The following is a 19,045-nucleotide window of genomic DNA, read 5'->3' on the forward strand; positions in this document are numbered from 1 at the left end:
AGAAGCCCAGATGTTCATTCAAGAAGACCTGCCTCATTACACACATTAGAAAGTAAATGATGAGCATCCAAGGTAGGCAATGTATATAACAGTTAAACAAATAAAAGTTGATAGGCTAGACAGCTAATACCAGCTACAGAGAACGACAGTTAATAGAGAAGAGTGTAAATTCCTCGAAGCATAACAGCTATTGTACAATATAAACTATGATCAGTAACTCAAAATGTGGCAGGGGAACGTCCTAGACAGATGCCCTAGAGTTTTACTTTGTTTGGACTTGAAGGCCTTCTGGATCAATAGCCCCATTCAGTGTTTCTTCCTGGCTTCCCTGGTGGTCCAGTGGTTCGATGCTTCCAATGCAGGGGGTGTGGGTTCAATCCCTGGTCTGGTAACTAAGATTCCACATGCTATGCAATGTGGCCAAATGAAAATAACAATAATAACAACAATATCACTGCTAAGATGCTGCTTTTGCTACCTCTGCCCAAGAATTTATCAACATGGACTACTGTTTGGACCCTCTTAGTGGGCGAGGCAGTGATCACTGAGAAGTCCCACCTCTGCTCAAATCACAGAAGATCCCCCAATTCACTGTGACAGTATAATAGTGATGGGGTGGCAGGATGCAAGAAAAGTCAGCTTTTCTAAACTACCATTTCTCTCAGAAGCTTTAATCTTTTTCTCTTAATAGCTTCTGCTCACTTTTACTTTCCCTCATCAACTTTTACATAATCACAGGATTTCTCTCTCTCTCCTTTTGTTTTTGCTATTTTCCTCTAATTCAAGGATTCAAAAAACATGCAAATATAATTTTTTATTTGGAGGAAAATTGCTTTACAATGTTGTGTTGGTTTCTGCCATACAACAATGTGAATCAGCCATGATGATACATATACCCCCTCACTTTTGAGCTTCCCTCCTCCCCTCATTCAACCCCTCTAGGTCATCACAGAGCACCAGGCTGGGCTTCCTGTGTTATATTCAACTTCTCTCCAGCTATCTATTTTATGCATGGTACTGTATGTATGTTGATGTTTTGGATTTATAAACTAACTATATATAAATATCATAAAAACATCCCATCCCAAGACCAAATCTCCTTTTATTGTAGAGATAGTAACACAATTGATTGGAGGCAAACAAATTTAGTTAACATTTAATATATATTAATAACACTGGAACTATTTAGTCTTATCAGTCCCCGAAGATCTGAAACCACAGCTCTCCCTCAAACTGATTTTCCCCTCCATTCTTTGTTAAGAAAATCTTAACTTCAACAATAATCACAGGTTTTCAGGATAGAAAACGATCTCGATACCTGTTTTCTTGTTCCATCTATAGCCTCAATATCTATATAGAACTTCCTTTTCTCTAACAGTCTTTAGATATTGCTCCCATCCCACCCCCTTTATCTTCTTGCCTTATACTTTGCTATCTTGACAAATTCACCTAAACATTAACCTATTTCCTTTGTGCCTATCTTGTCTCTGCATGTTCCATTTCCTGAATTTCTTCTTACCCTATACCAGGTTTATTTTCTATACTATTCAAGAAATTGTCCCCTACTTGCTATTTCTTTTCCATATTGTACTCTCCAAAAATGTATGTACTATTAATACTTATACATTTCAACTCTATATAGTTCCATCTTATAATGAATTTCTTATTCCAGGGGTCCCCCATCTCTGGGACCTAACGTCTAATGATCTGAGGTGGAACTGATATAATAGTAATAGAAATAAAGTGCACAATAAATGTGATGTGCTTGAATCATCCAAAATCCATTTGCCCCACCAATCCAGAGTCCATGGAAAAATTGTCTTCTAAGAAACTGGTCCCTGGTGACAAAAAGGTTGGAGACCACTGTCTTATTCTACTTGTGGAGTTTTTAAAGAAAACTAAAAATCACAAAAGTCTAAAACATTTAACTTATCAAACAAAATGATGACCTATAACAGTAACTTGCAAACAAATAAAATCAGAATCACACAACAGCATTTAGGACACTTTCCTCCTATTTCAAGGAGAGAAATCTAATAGCCTCTGTTCTCTAATTGTTCAGCCACTCAGTCATGTTTGACTCTTTGCAACCTCATAGACTGCAGCACACCAGGCTTCCATTTGCTTTACTATCTCCTGGAGTTTTCTCAGACTTAAGTCCTTTGAGTTGATGATGCCATCCAACTATCTCATCTTCTGTTGCCCTCTTCTCCTCCTGCCTTCAATCTTTCCCAGCATCAGGATCTTTTCCAATGAGTCAGTTCTTCACATCAGGTGGCCAAAGTATTGGAGATTCAGCTTCAGCATCAGTCCTTCCAATAAATATTCAGGGTTTATTTCCTTTAGTATTGACTGATTTGATCTCCTTGCTGTCCAAGGGGTTCTCACGAGTCTTCACCAGCACCAAAGTTTGAAGGCATCAATTGCTCGGCACTCAGCCTTTTTTATTGTCCAGCTCTCAAATCTGTACATGACTACTAGGAAAACCATAGCTTTGACTCTATGGACTTCTGTCATCAAAGTGATGTCTCTGGTTTTTAATACACTGTCTAAGTTTGTCATAGCTTTCCTTCCAAGGAGCAAGCGTCTTTTAATTTCATGGCTGCAGTCACTGCCTACAGTGATTTTGGAGCCCAAGAAATAAAATTTGACACTGTTTTCACTTTTTTCCCTTCCACTTGCCATGAAGTAATGTGACCAGATGCCATGATCTTAGTTTTTTGAATGGAATTTAAGCCAGCTTTTTCACTAACCTCTTTCACTTTCATCAAGAAGCGCTTTAGTTCCTCTTTGCTTTCTGCCATTGTTAGTTACTCAGTGGTGTCCGACTCTTTGTGACCCCATGAACTGTAGTCCACCGGGCTTCTCTGTTCAAGGGATTCTCCAGTCAAGAATACTGGAGAGGGCTGCCATTCCCTTCTCCAGGGGATCTTCCTGAAGAACTAAACCCTGGTCTCCCGCACTGCCGGCAGATTCTTTACTATCTGAGCCATCACTAAGATAGTAAGACTTTCTGCCATTAGAGTGGTATTATTTGCATATCTGAGGTTGTTGATATTTCTCCTGGTAATCTTGATTACAGCTTGTAACTCATCCAACCTGGCTTTTCTCATGATGTACTCTGTATATAAGTTAAATAGGCAGGGTGATGGTATACAGCCTTGATGTAATCCTTTCCCAATTTTGAACCAGTCCATTGTTCCATGTCTGGTTCTAACTGTTGCTTCTTGACCTGCATACAAGTTTCTCAGGAGACAGGTAAAGTGGTCTGGTATTCCCGTGTCTTTAAAATTTTTCCACAGTTTGTTGGGCTTCCTTGGTGGCTCAGATTACAGTAAAGAATCCGCCTGCAATGGGTTTGATCCCTAGGTCAGGAAGATTCCCTGAAGAAGGAAATGGCTATCCACTCCAGTATTCTTGGCTGGAGAATTTCAACTCATTTTCTGTTCTCTGGAATCTTCTTAAAATTTGAACACAGTGTGAAATCTTGAATGAGATTTCACAAACACTGGCATCTACAAACACTGTTAAGGGCCCAAGAGATTGGCACAGCATGGAGGAAAGAGCACTGTTATGAGAGACAAGGGCTGCTCACTCATGCTCACTTTGCTTCTGCATGTATTTTCACAACTTTATATCTCTTTTCTTCAGTTGTCACATAGGGACTTAACAACAAAGATGAACATATTTAGAAGTCTCAAAAATCTATATGCATTTAAATTATTATTAGTTCACATGGGAAATAACTTTAGATATAAATCAAGAAATAGGGAATTGGGGAATAAAACAAGAGCTCTCCTATCTCTTAGCTATTCATTAGATACACAAGTGGAAACCCCTGTGTCACAACTGATCAAAATATTTTCTTACTCTTAGTGACCCTGAGCAGTGATTACTATTGTTTTTATTCAAGTCCGGATCTTCTGAGACCCCATGGACTGGACCCTACCAGGCTCCTCTGTCCACGGGATTTCCTAGTCAAGAATAGTGGAGTGGGTAGCAATTTCCTCTTCCAGGGGATCTTCCCAACCCAGGGACTGAACCTGCATCTCCTCCATTGGCAGGTGGATTCTTTACCACTGAGTCACCAGGCAAGCCCCTATCCTGAGCAGGCTAATTAAAATGGGAGTAATAATAATACTTTTCTCATAGAGTTGTTATGAAACTTAAACAAATGCTTTTCAAGTACAAAGAACAATGCAGATGGTAATTAAATATTATGATAATAATGATGATGATTCACCCCTTATGTATTCTCGGCAGACACCAATGCAGAGAAATAGATAGGATAATGAAAATCCTTTAAGTAATGTCTAGACAACGGATTATGGAAATTCAATGGGTAAGAGATTACAAGATGACAATATATATATAAATATATGTGTGTGTGTGTGTATATATATATATACAAGTTATGAATTTCACATTAATATCAAGTCCTGACTTGATAGGACTTTAAAATTCTGATATCATATACTCAGTGAATAAAGGAATATTTCTTTTTTTCTAACTTTCCCAATGTTGTCATATTCCTCACTTAATAGCTCCTTATCTCCTACAACAGCCTCCCAGTGTTTTAGGAGAATGTCACTTGTGTAACATATTCTCATGAATATACTCTGAGTTATATATAATTCCTAGTGTGCCAGCTGTTTCCATATCTCTTTTTCCAATTTGGAAAAGTATATTGGAAGTCAAGTGAATTAGAACTATATTATCATAAAAATAATTGCCCAACTTAGATTGTTGTTGCTTAGTCACTAAGTTGTACCCCGCAGACTGTGTAGTCTGCAGGCCCCTCTCTCCATGGGATTTCCCAGGCAAGAATATTGCAGTGGGTTGCCATTTCTTTCTTCAGGGATCTTCCCATTCCAGGATTGAACCTGTGTCTCCTGCATAGGCAGGCAGGTTCTTTACCACTGAGCCACCGCGGAAGCACTCCCCACCAAACTTAGATAATTCAACCATGCAGGCCAGGAGGCAACAGTTAGAACTAAACATGGAACAACAGACTGGCTCCAAATAGAAAAAGGGGTACATCAAGGCTGTATATTGTCACCCTGCTTATTGAACTTATATGCAGAGTACATCATGAGAAATGCTGGGCTGGAAGAAGTACAAGCTGGAATCAAGATGGCCGGGAGAAATATCAATAACCTCAGATATGCAGATGACACCACCCTTATGGCAGAAAGTGAAGAGGAACTAAGAAGCCGCTTAATGAAAGTGAAAGAGGAGAGTGAAAACGTTGGCTTAAAGCTCAACATTCAGAAAACGAAGATCATGGCATCTGGTCCCATCACTTCATGGCAAATAGATGGGAAAACAGTGGAAACAGTGTCAGACTTCATTTTTGGGGGGGCTCCAAAATCACTGCAGGTGGTGATTGCAGCTATGAAATTAAAAGACACTTACTCCTTGGAAGGAAAATGACCAACCTAGATAGTATATTCAAAAGCAGAGACATTACTTTGCCAACAAAGGTCCATCTAGTCAAGGCTATGGTTTTTCCAGTGGTCATGTATGGATGTGAGAGTTGGACTGTGAAGAAAGCTGAGAGCCGAAGAACCGATGCTTTTGAACTGTGGTGTTGGAGAAGACTCTTGAGTCCCTTGGACTGCAAGGAGATCCAACGAGTCCATCCTAAAGGAGATCAGTTCTGGGTGTTCATTGGAAGGACTGATGCTAAAGCTGAAACGCCAATACTTTGGCCACCTCATGCGAAGAGTTGACTCATTGGAAAAGACTCTGATGCTGGGAGGGATTGGGGGCAGGAGGAGAAGGGGACGACGGAGGATGAGATGGCTGGATGGCATCACTGACTATATGGACATGAGTTTGAGTGAACTCCGGGAGTTGGTGATGGACAGAGAGGCCTGGCGTACTGTGATTCATGGTGTCGCAGAGTTGGACACGACTGAGTGACTGAACTGAATTGAACTGATAACAAGTTATACTAAATTTGGCATTTCATGAAAAGGCAGTATACTAAATTATAAACACTATAAATAAGTAAATATATTCATATACACTAAATTATAATATACTAGAAATGTGGGTTTGGGAGCCAGATCATTGGATTCCAACCCCAGCACTGACACTTATTAGACAGATGATCTCAGGTTAGTTACTTTATTTCCCTGTACCTCATTCAGCTCATTTTTAAAATGGACTAATTTTACTTCCCACCTCAGAGGGATATGTGAGGATTAAACGAATCAATACACAAGAAATATTCAGTAAATTGTAAGCGTTATACAAATATTAGCTATTATTGTCCTTATTGTTTTATGGCAGTGCTCTGTTTGAGATCCAGGGTCTATATGTGAACAGAAAACTCAGTGAGCTTGTATGGCTCATCTGAAGTCACTCTAATTTTTGTTCTCCCCTTCCAACACAAGGTCACATATACTTAAAATCTAGTTCTTTAAGTTCATCAAACTCTTTCTCACCATCCTGTTTTATACATGTTATTTTCTATAACTCTTCTTCTTTTCTTCTCTATATATTTCCTTCAAGATGTGTATTAAAGGCACGCCTGTAAGGAACCTTATCTTCTAAACCTGGAGCAGGGCTCCAAGGCCTCTTCATGTTCTGTCCTGGTCTCTCATGCCACTACCATCACTACCATCCATACACTGTACAATCATCCCCATCCCTAATCAAAATATCCATCCAACAGATATTCATTGAGAGCTTATTATGTGCTCAATACTGGGTGGATCCTCTGCCTTCCTCACAAAACTGTAGTCTCCTTAATAAAGGCAGATTGCATCTCTTATTGTGGGCACTGCACCAAAGACTGTTCAATATTTAGTATGCAAACAGTAAATTACACGAAAGAAGCACCCACTAATCATCCCAAACAAATCCATGTTCACCCCCTTTGTAACATTATAATTTCACTTATATCATCTTTCATTTTTTTATAGTAACAAATGAAGGGACCAAATCAGTCCTTTTTTCACTGTCATTGGTGTAGTGTTAGAAACTTCTTTTGCAACTTGTTTTATTAATCTGATTTCTGATATTGGGATAGGTTTGCAGTTGAATTACTTCAACCCTTTCAGCCAAGAACTGATTCAATTCATATTGGTTTTTTTCAAATAATTGCCGTGGTACTGTCGTCTGTGTAACAAAGAACACCTAGAGTAGCCATGAGGGGCTATGGTGGTGGTGGTTTAGTCGCTCAGTTGTGTCCGACTCTTTGCAGCCCCAAGGATGGTAGCACACCAGGCACCTCTGTCCATGGGATGTCCCTGGCAAGAATAGTGGAGTGTGCTGCCATTCCCTTCTCCAGGGGATCTTTCTAACTCAGGGATTAAACCTGGGTCTCCTGTATTATAGGAAGTCTCCTGCATTTCTGGAGGAGTCTTTACTGACTGTGCCACCAGGGATGCCATGAGGGGCTATGTTGTTTACTAATTTCTACAAGTAGAAACTTAAAAGGTCATCTTTAGTACTGAGACTGGGCACCTTGAAAAACAGAATTAAGTGGGATTTTGTCCAGAAAAAATAAATCTTGATAGTATAGATTTTTCAATATATCCATCAAGGTATTATGTTTTACTAAAAACACAAGAAATACAAATATTTTTAGGCTAAATTCATACATATATAGTAAACTATGCTTTAGGAAATTTTCCTGTGTTTCTTTCCATCCTAGACTTCATTTCAGAAATTTTGAAGTGCACCAATTTTTTATATACCCTTCAATCAATGTGGGCTAGGGGAGAAATGAAACCAAAGAACATGGAGGCAGAGGGAACTTTTACAAGTCAGATACTGCTCTCAGAGTCTCTTTATCACCTTGAATATTTTCTGCATGGAAATGCATGGAAAAAACTTTACTTTGATTACTAGGCAAGTCACACTCCAATGTGCTTTTGTAAGAAAAATGATCCAACCAATGAAGATTTTATTTGAAAATGTTGACTCTGTTGAATATTGTTCTGGGGAAGAGTATGCACTTGGGATTTGGAAACTGGGGTTTGATTTCTCACTTTGCCGGTTACCTGTGTGATCCAGGCAAGTTATTCTCCCAAAACCTGTTCTGTCAATTGTCAAGAGAACATTATAACCCCAGCCCTCCTGGGCTATTACAAGGGTTGCATAAGATGATGCACTTCAAGCACTCAATGTGTGACTGGCACACAACAGGTATGCAGTAGATGAACGCTATCATATCATTATCCATTCCTTTGCTTACACTTATGCTCCCTTGGTCTACATTTTCTTATTTCCACAATGCAAAGAGCAATGCAAGAGTAATTCATTCACCTTTATGTGCATACATTATAAATATATTTATAAGTATAAGCCACTCAGTGTATAGTATAGTCATGTTTATCGCTTTGCTTTCTCTTCCTTGCTACAAAACTATCCATTTTTCTTCTCATAACCACCTGTGCTATTTGGTAAGCAGAAAAAATAAGAAGGCTAAAAATAAAATCAGTTAACGTATTAATTTTTAGCACCCTTAAAAAAGAATATATGAGATGGAAGTCATTGACTAAACTGCCAGAGGAAATAGCAACTTGCAACAGAATCTCAATTATTCATGCTTTCCCTTTTCTTATCCAATTTATTTTTATCAAGTGTTCACGGCAATCAATAAAGAGAACTGTATATTTGAATTAGAATCATACTAGAGTTTAATTATTTAGTGATCAGTCAGACTACTCTTACATATCTTGTTACTTAGCCTCGGTTCATTAAAAACTTTAGCATTTGACTCACTATATTCCCTTCCATCCATATTTCTGTTTATCATTTCTGGTGGCTTCATCATACACCTGAATGACTCTGCATCCTGGCCTCTACATTAGCTGATGCTTATACTTCCAGTTTTCATTCTTCTCATGCATCTCACCAGCTGCTCTCTTGATAAGACTCTACACTCACTAACTACTGCATCTCCCAAACTTTGCTCTCTGTATCCTGCCTTCCACCCTCACTGCAAGAATTCTATGAGCCCCTAAATTTATTGATTCTTTTATTACCCCAATTTCTCATTGTATTTCACCCCCATGATAATTTCTCTTCCCTTCTAGTCTTCATAGGTTCTATGATTTTCCTTGCAAATGCCCTCTGTACTTACTTCTCCCTCTGTCCGATTTTATTCCTCTGCCAAAACACTCAAGATTGAACTCAACTGTATATCCTCTTTTTCTACACAAGCAGCTCAATATTGCTAAAAGAAAAAATCATGCAACTGGCTGGTAAAGTCAGGACCAGATTGAAGCACGTGAGATGCCTGGGGCGTGACTCTGAGTTTCAGTGCCTCCTTCCATTCTGCACATTAGGTGTCCCATTTGCCTTATCTAGTCCCGACCCTGTGCTCTGCTTTTACTTTAAATGCATGACCTCAGGGATTTCCCTGGTAGTCCAGTGGTTAAGACTTTGCCTTCCAATTCAGGGGTGTCGGTTTGATACCTGGTGAGGGAGATAAGATCCTATGTGCCTCCCAGCCAAAAAATCAGAAACAGGAAACAGAAGCAATACTGTAACAATTTCAATAAAGGGGGGTTCAGGATTGGGAACTCATGTACACCCACGGTGGATTCATGTCAATGTATGGCAAAAACAATACAGCATTGTAAAGTAAAATAAAGTAAAAATAAAAATTAAAAAAAAATGGTCCACATCAAAAAAAAAAATCTTAATGCCTGATGTGACCTCAGATTCAAATATGTAGTCAACGCTGTTCTGTGTTGATCCTATCACACTTCCCCCACTTCTGGATGACTGACTGTTTCATGCCTCACACATCCAACATCTTCCACCCCTGCCACTTCAGCTCATCTCAGACTTTCTCACTGAAAAAAAAAAAAAAAATAGCATCAATAAGACAAAGACTCCCTCCTCATTCCCCCAGAGAACCTACAGCCTACCTGTATCTATGCTCAAATGATCCCTCCTGCTGAAACACACAAGCCCCGATCCAATCAAAGGTGTGTTCCTCCACTGGTGCTAGGACCTCCTTCCCTCTCACTCTCCAGGCACTTTCAGTCTCATCTTTTTGTTCTGTCACATCAATAGATTTAGACTGCCTATGGTGGTCCCTTCAGTTTACAATTGAGTTCTCATAGCTCTCATGTTAAAAAAAAAAGAAGAAGAAGAAGCAAGCCAATAAATCTCATTATAACCTTACAGTTTCATTTATCCATTCTCCTTAACAGTTAAAAAGAAAGTTTTTTTTGAATGAGCTGTCCTCACGTTCCATTTTCTTATTTCCTATTAACTCATCAGACACTGCTAACTTGACATATAAACCCTTAGCTCCACTGATGAGTCTCAAATGTATACATCTAGCCCTGAACATAGATTTATCCAATTACCTGTATCTCCACTTGGTTTTCTGATAACCATCTTCCACTTTATCTGTCCAGAAACAACACTTGATTTTTTTTTCATTTCCAAACATGTTCCTCACAGTCTTTCCCCTCTTAATGAGGAACTGAAGATTGTTTATCCATTCAGTCAATTGGAAACCTAAGTTAAAACTACACATATAATGGTAAAACACAAAGAGTGAACAAAAATTGTGGACTTTAGCTAATAGCAATGTGTCAACACTGGTTCATTAGTTGTAATGAATGTACTATATTAAAAACATGAAGAAAGTGAAGAGGAACTAAAAAGACTCTTGATGTGGGTGAAAGAAGAGAGTGAAAAAGCTGGCTTAAAACTGAACATTCAAAATCATGGCATCCAGTCCCATCATTTCATGTCAAAGAGATGGGAAAAAAATGGAAATAGTGACAGATTTTCTTTTCTTGGGCTCCAGAATCACAGTGGATGCTGACTGCAGCAATGAAATTAAAAGACACCTGCTCCTTGGAAGAAAGGCTATGACAAACCTAGACAGCAGAGACATCCTTTTGCTGATAAAGGTCCATGTAGTCAGTTATGGTGTTTCCAGTAGTCATGTAGTATGGGACAGTTGGACCATAAAGAAGGCTGAGTGCCAAAACATTTATGCTTTGGAACTGCGGTGCTGGAGAAGACTCTTGAGAGTCTCTTGGATGACTGAAAGGAGATCAAACCAGCCAATCCTAAAAGAAAACAACCTTGAATATTCATTGGAAGGACTGACGCTGAAGCTGAAGCTCCAATACTTTGGCCACCTGATGCGAAGAGCCAACTCATTGGAAAAGACCTTGAGGCTGGGAAAGATTGAAGGCAGGAAGAGAAGGGGGTGACAGTTGAGATGGCTGGATGGCATCAATGACTCAATGGATATGAACTTGAGCAAACTCCGGGAGATAGTGAAGGGCAGGGAATCCTGGCATGCTGCAATCCATGGGGTCGCAAAGAGTTAGAAATGACTCAGTGATTGAACAACAACAACACTAATACAAAATGTCAATTACTGGAGAAAATGTGTCTTTGAAGGTATGAAATAAGTGAACTTTCTATACTGGCTGCTCATTTTTTTCTATAAATATAAAGTTATTCTTTAAAGAAGTTTGAGGAACTCTCTGGTGGTGCAACGGTTAGGACTCCATGCTTTCAGTACCAAGGGTGTGGGTTCAGGGAACTAAGATTCTGCAAGCCTCATGGCAAGGCCAGATAAATCAATCATCCAATAAATAAAGCTTAAAAAATTAAAATAAATAAAAATTATTTTCATTAAAGCATTTGTGTAACCTATCATATGTAATGTATTATGATATCAAAATATAACCAATTCCCTGGTGGCTCAGATGGTAAAACAATTTCCTGCAATGCAGGAGATCCAACTTCGATCCCCGGGTCAGGAAGATACCCTAGAAAAGGGAATGGCCCCTCACTCCAGTATTCTTGCCTGGAGGATTTCATGGACAAAGAAGCCTGGCAGGCTACAGTCCATGTATTATACACAGTCAGACACGGCTGAGCAACTAACACACACACACACACACACACACACACAAATGTTAATGAGATATTTTACTCATTTTTATATATCGCATCTTCAAAACTCTATATATAATTTAGACTTACAGATCATTACATTTGAATTAGTGGTATTTCAAATGCTCAACTGTCATCCATATTTAACAGTGCAGGTCTGAAAGACCCACCCCTGCCTTCGCTAGTTTCTTCCCTAAAGAGCTGCAGATCCATCCAAGCCTGACCAGTGGTTCAGTGGATGCCACAACTGGAGATGAGATCCTAAGATAAAATTCAAACTGCTCCAGCAGTAAAAATAAAACAAACAAAAGCCCACATCTAAGACATCAACACATCTTGTCTCCAAAACACGTCCAGAATTGCCCAGTTCTCTCCATTTCCTCTTCTCTGCATTGGTCCAAGCTACAGCTGACCTCTCCCTGATCTGCTAGCTGGTACGTGTGTTCAAAGTGACCAACAACAATCCACTCTCCATCCTGTGGCCAGAGTGAGACTGTGAAACACGCATCAAATCAGATGGTTCTTCCCCCTAAAACCGTGCAGTGGCTTCCCATTCCACTAGAATAAAACACAGAATGTTTATCATGGCCCAAAAGGCCTTGTTAATGCTCCAGTCACTCATTTCCATATTTCATCTACCCTGGGCTTCTTTCTGTTCCTCAGACGCATGAAATTTGCCCTATTTCAGAACTTGGGGTTTTTTTTGCTCTGTTTCTCCCAATTCTCTGCCTCTCTCTCCCCACTCTCTCTCCCCACGACCCACTCTCTTTGTTTCTTAAATGTTCTTCTGAATTGGATCTTTGCATGACCCAGGTCCTTCTCATCATTTAACATATTACATATGACTAATGGGCTTCCCAGGTGGAGCAGGGGTAAAGAAACTGCTTGCCAATGCATAAGACTCAGGAGACATGGGTTCAGTCCCCAGGTTGGGATGATCCTGTGGAATAGGAAATGGCAACCCACTGCAGTATTCTTGCCGGGAGAATCCCATGGACAGAGGAGCCTGTTGGGCTACAGTCCATGGGGTTGCAAGCAGTTGGACATGACTAAACACACACACACTCTCTCATACACACACACACACACACAGAGTATTAATATAAAATAGATAAACAACATAGACCTACCTTATAGCAGAAAAAACTATACTCAATATTTTGTAATAATCTGTAAGAAAAAATAATCTGAAAGATTTTCTTTAACTGATCATTTGAGCATGTGAAACTAATAGGACAAGGAATACAGTCAAATGGGATTTCTAATTCTCTCAGCCAACCCTCCTTCTTGATTTTGTTATCAAGAAACTGAACTGACAATAGTACTTTCTATTGTGGAAATGTCCTTATGATCTTGCATTAAAAGTGTTTTAAAAATGAAAAGTATCATTATCATGAATGAATAGCACTATGTGAGAAGTAGAATTACAACCTGTAATTGCACTGATGGTACTCAAATAAGGTGATTGAATGTTTAATATGAGAAAAGCTCCATTATTTAGTGATATACATTTCAGGGAAGCAGATGAATTAGGAGGTTTAAATAAAATCTTTTCTAAGAAAAGTGACCTGCGAGACGATTAAAATATCAAATGTTTGTTCAAAAGAAAGAAATGGAACGCTCTTCTACTCCTCTATCTTGAGAGTTAGTTCTCTGAGAATATGTAATAAGTAGGGCATTTTTAAGTAATACATTTTAAAAGGAATTTGGAAACATATCAAAATGTGTTGCAATACTCAGATCTCAGTATAGGTTCATTCTCTGACAGAATTCCTCTCTTTTTCCAGAACAAGTTAAGCCCTTTATTGTTTCTATTTGGGAGGCATTTAATACCATATACATACATATATATATGTATACATATATATAGTTGGTGACGGACAGGGAGGCCTGGTGTGCTGCGATTCATGGGGTCGCAAAGAGTCGGACACGACTGAGCGACTGAAATGAACTGAACTGAATTGTATATACATACATATATATGTATGTGTATGTATCTTAAGTCTCCTGCATTGGCAGTCAGGTTCTTCACCACTAGCACCACCTGGGAAGACCACATATGACTTCCGTGATAAGATTTAATTAAGCATTTTATCTGTAACAGGGCTACATTTAACAGTACATTTATGAAAGTGAAGTGCCTGTGTAGGTGAGTGTGTGTGTGTGTACACATGTTCTCGCCCTTTCAAATTTGCTCTGTACCAGCAGGAGGTCTCTGAATATCTGGTCCAATGTGTTTTAAATCTGGATTTAAAATAGCCAAATTTATCAATTTTTATAATAACTGCTTACTAAGAGCTTTAAAATTTTGCTTTTGATATTTGCATTTTTTTAATCTGCACATAGTTGGCTTATGGTGTGAGGGTGGGAAATAATTTCACCTTTTTCATGTGTTTATGTTGATAATCAGCACTACTCCCTTTTTCTAAATGACTGGACAGATGCTTTATACCTAAGTTAAATAGAGGAATGTGTCTTTTTTCTTTGGCCTTTCCCTCTTAGTCCAATAATTCCTTTGTGTGTCTTTGATTCTACATCAGACTGTATGAATTACTAAAGTTCCTTAAGACTGATAATGGTATGACAAGTTCCCACTCCCTGCTCTTTTTCTCAGAAGTATTCTGACTTCTCTTTGCTTTCAACTCTTCTGTACACAATTTAGAACCATTTTTTAAGTTCCATGGACAATTATATTTAGATGATGATTGGAAAAATATATAAAATCTATAAATTAATTGAGGAAGATTTGATATCCTAATAATATCTTCCTATACATAAACATAAGTTGTCTCTCAGTTGTTCAGATCTACATTTGCAATATTTATGCAGTCATAATTTTCTTTCCATAGCACTTAAACCTTTTTATAGAGTTACTCTTAGGTAATTAATATTCTCTGATGCTATTGCAAATGGTGTCCTAAATTATATTATCTACTATTTGCTGCTAGTATAGAGAATTCAGCTGGGGTTGTTTTGTTTTGCATTAGTCTTTTATTTAGTCTAGGGGTTCTCAGTTGGAGGTGATTCCATCCCCTGGGATATTAACAAAGTATAGAGATAGGTTTGCAATCCCAGGTGGTGCTAGTGGTAAAGAACACGCCTGCCAATGCAGGAGACATAACAGATGGCAAGTTCAATCCCTGGGTTAGGAAGAGCGCTTGGAGGAGGGCATGGCAATCCACTCCAGTATTCTTTTCTGGAGAATCCCATTGACAGAGGAGCCTGGCCGGCTACTGTTCATAGGGTCACAGAGAGTGGGATATGACTGAAGCAACTTAGCAACAGCATCAGAGACATTTTTGGATGTTGCAGTTGGGGGAGTGGAACTACTGGTGATTGGCGGAAGAGGCCAGAGGTGCTAATAAACTTTCCACAATGCACAGCGGAGCCACCTTTAATAAAGAATTATCTAGTTCAAAATGTCAGTAGTTTTAAGGCTGAAAACTTTTGCAAACTCTATTATACTTCAGGACTTATATCTGTAAATTCTTAAAACTTCTTAGATTTCTATGTGAAGAATCATGTTCACTGCAAATAATTGAAATTTCATTTTCTCGCTAACAATTCTTATGACTGTAATCTTTTTCTTTCTTCTTTTTTTATTGCACTATCTAGAATCTTCAGTGCAATTTTGACATGAAGTGGCAGTAATGGACTTCCTATACTGCCAGTCTTAAGTGAATATTTTTCACATTCCTCATTTAGGGTTATGTTTGATCTAGGCATTTTGTAGGCATTTCTTTTCTTATTGGTTTAAGTCCCTTTCATCCTAAATGTATTAGGATTTTTATCATGAGTATGTTTTTAATATGAGCTATGTATTTTATGGCATCTTTTAAGACAAAATATTTTTCTTTTAATATGTTATTGTGATGAATTACATTCATACATATTCAGTTATGTCATGGAAGTTTGTCATGGGATGGATCTAATGATTTCAATATTTTTTTTGCACTGTTGGATTCAATCAGCTAATATTTTGTTTAGAAATTTTATATTCATACTCACATGTGAGATAGATCCATAATGTTCCTTTCTTATAATTTCCTTTTTGTTTTGGTTTCAGGGCTATACTGGCCAAATAGAATAACTTGGAAAATATTCCTTTTTTCCCTCTCTCTGCAAGAGTTTTTGTAAAATTGTAATAATATCTTCCTTGAAAGTTTTGTTGAACTCACCTGGAGTTATTTCAGATACAATCAACAGAATGAATAAGTCAATTGCGGTATATGAACTATTTATACAATAGAATATTATACCACAGCCAAAGTGAATGAACTATAGACAGCCATAAAATGGATGAATTTTAGCAATATAATATTGAGTAAAAAAAAGGACTACCAAAAACACATTTTACAAAGGTATACATGATTAGAGGAGACGGAAATAGCAAGCTACTCCAGTACTCTTGCCTGGAAAATTCCATGGATGGAGGAACCTGGTGGGCTACAGTCCATGGGGTAGCAAAGAGTCAGACATGACTGAATGACTTCACTTTCTTTCTTTCTATAGTTCCTTTTGGAGAAGGAAATGGCAACCCACTCCAGTGTTCTTGCCTGGAGAATCCCATGGATGGAGGGGCCTGGTGGAGCTGCAGTCTATGGGATTGCAAAGAGTAGGACAGGACTAAGCAACTAACACACACACACACACACACGATCAGAATTTTTAAAATTTGCATGCTTTTTGGAGAATACTTATGCAAGACATATGCAGCCTGGTGTGCTACAGTCCATGAGGTCACAAAAAGTGGTACATGACTTAGCAACTGAACAACAACAAAAACAAATGCAACACAAATCAACTTAAAAGGTAGGAATGTTGACTGTTCAGTAGGGATGTAAGGATGAATTAGTGATGAAAATATATGTTTGGATACTGCTTTGTATCAGTCTGGGCTTTTGGGGGCAGGGGAATATTTTCATAGATGCTTCCTGGATTCTTTGAAGCAATCAAACTAACTAAATAAATAAATGAAAGTGGACCTTGCATAGAACAATGATAAGGATGTGTCACTTGCAAAGGAGCCAAGAGGAGAAAAAGACACAAAGAGAAAAGGGAGAGGGTGAGGAAGAGAGGAAGTAAGGAAGCCTCTCTTAATGAATGAAGAAAAGGCAGAAATAGTAAATAAAAGAATGAAAGAAAAGAGAAATGCATTAACTATGTAAAGAAGGAAGGCTATATTGAAGGACAGTACTTGAACTGTTGTATAATTCTGTGAATTAACTGAATGCTATACTTAGCTTTGCTATGATGCCCTTGGAGAACATGAATCCTCCCTGTGGGTCTATGAACGCAGACAAAATAGGTCACAACAGAATTGTCTTCATCTACTTCTTTAAAGCAGCTTTTGTATGCATTTCTAAATTTTATATTTGTCAGGCTTCTGTCAGAATTCCCAGTTTATGAAATACAACTATCTGGGATTAGAATCACATTATATTTTTAAGCCAAAAAGCTTAATTTACTTTTTTATTATGAAGATGTTTCTGAAGAGTAAAATAAAGTTAAAATTCACCTCTTACCAGTTGAGTTATTACTTTATTTCTTGCCGAATATCAAACTGTTCTTTTATCTTGGGTTATATATGCCTTTGTAAAACTGATTGTTTAAAATATCATTAACATACAGTCTTTCAATGTATTTCAGAATTAATGTTTTGCTAATATTTATAGAATCACAGAAAGTTAAAGACAGATAATACTACAGGAATAAATGTCAAAGTGTCTAAAGAAATGGATGAAATATCTAATTAGGAGAGATCAACTCATTTCTTATAATAATTTATATATTGAATTTAAAACAGGATATCAAATCATTTACTTATAATGGATCTGATTTTCTGTAATTACACAAACTGTCAATGTATATTATGCCACTCTTGTAAATATGAATTGTCTATGTTATCATGGTGATTTGAGGTGTTTCTCCTCTATGCTGCATGCACAACAATGTGGAGCATAATTAAAAAAAACAGTGATATATGTAAGTAAAAAACTGTCAAAATTTAAAAATAAAGGTGTAGTTTGACTTTTGTATATCACTTTCAGAAGCTGACCTATTAAATGGATGAAAACAATAACTATTAAATTAGGTTTTATTTCAAATATATATATATATAAAATACTTATAAAAATTATTTTCTGCTCCAAATAAAATATGAATAATTGTCATAAACTAGAACTCTCAATTCATATTCTCTGATCACTATTAGACAGAAATTTTTAACATAAACTTTAAAAAGATTAAAAATTAAAGCGAGGTAAGGAAGACAAACATCGAAAACCTCTAAAGATTCAGAAAAAAATAATTAAGTGTTCATGTTAATTAATTCTTGAGTCAAAGATAGCTGAAACTAAAATTATAGAGTACTATTTAGGGGATATCAATAAATTTCAAAACTAGAAGACATGTCAAGCCTTCTCTCAGAAAAAATTTAGAGAATTCTTTATTATTGCACATGGCCTAGATGAAATATAGAAAAATATTTTTATATTTGTGAAATAATAAATGGCTTTTTAAGCATGACATCAAGTAAAAACTACTAGGGAAATAATCGACAATTTTAACAACATAAAATGTACAATTTTTGTGTATCAAAAATAATTTTAAAGAGAATCAGTCTAGAGAAATATAAGAAGGGATTAATACTCTCAATATGCAAGGAGTTCTTGAAAATAATAAGAAACCTTTAGCACTCTAGCACAACTGGGAAATGAACAGAAAATCTGAAAGTAAAATATATATAATTACAGTAAATGTGTATGCAATGATCCATCTAATTAGTAATAAAAAAACATCAATGAGACATGAATGTTCATTTGATCTAAAAATAAATATTATGGGTAAAGGTGGGGTAAAACTGATACTTTCATACTCTGTGGATAAAAATTTAAATTTACAACCATTCTGGAGGCAAATTTTGAAGATTTAACACACTTATTCTTTGGCCCAATAATAGACATTTATACTATGAAAATGAGCAGATACAAAGTGTATACATGTACAGGTATACATGTGTACAAAGACACATGTATAAATACATTAACTGTACTATTGCTTCTGTACTAGTGTAATGGGAAAAAGTTGACAATCTAAATGGATGCAGATATATGAATCTTTAGGCCATTTTTCTTTAATACAGGAA

The 19,045-nt window shown here is 37.3% G+C and overlaps 1 protein-coding gene across 1 annotated transcript in view; it reads right to left on the reverse strand.

The window, feature by feature from the left end:
- The window catches only part of GRM8 (glutamate metabotropic receptor 8), an 865,112-nt gene that overhangs the window by 194,327 nt on the left and 651,740 nt on the right, over positions 1-19,045 (reverse strand). The gene's annotated exons all lie outside the window — the stretch shown is intronic.

Source organism: Budorcas taxicolor, chromosome 4, assembly GCF_023091745.1.
Source record: "Budorcas taxicolor isolate Tak-1 chromosome 4, Takin1.1, whole genome shotgun sequence".
Classification (NCBI taxonomy): domain Eukaryota; kingdom Metazoa; phylum Chordata; class Mammalia; order Artiodactyla; family Bovidae; genus Budorcas; species Budorcas taxicolor.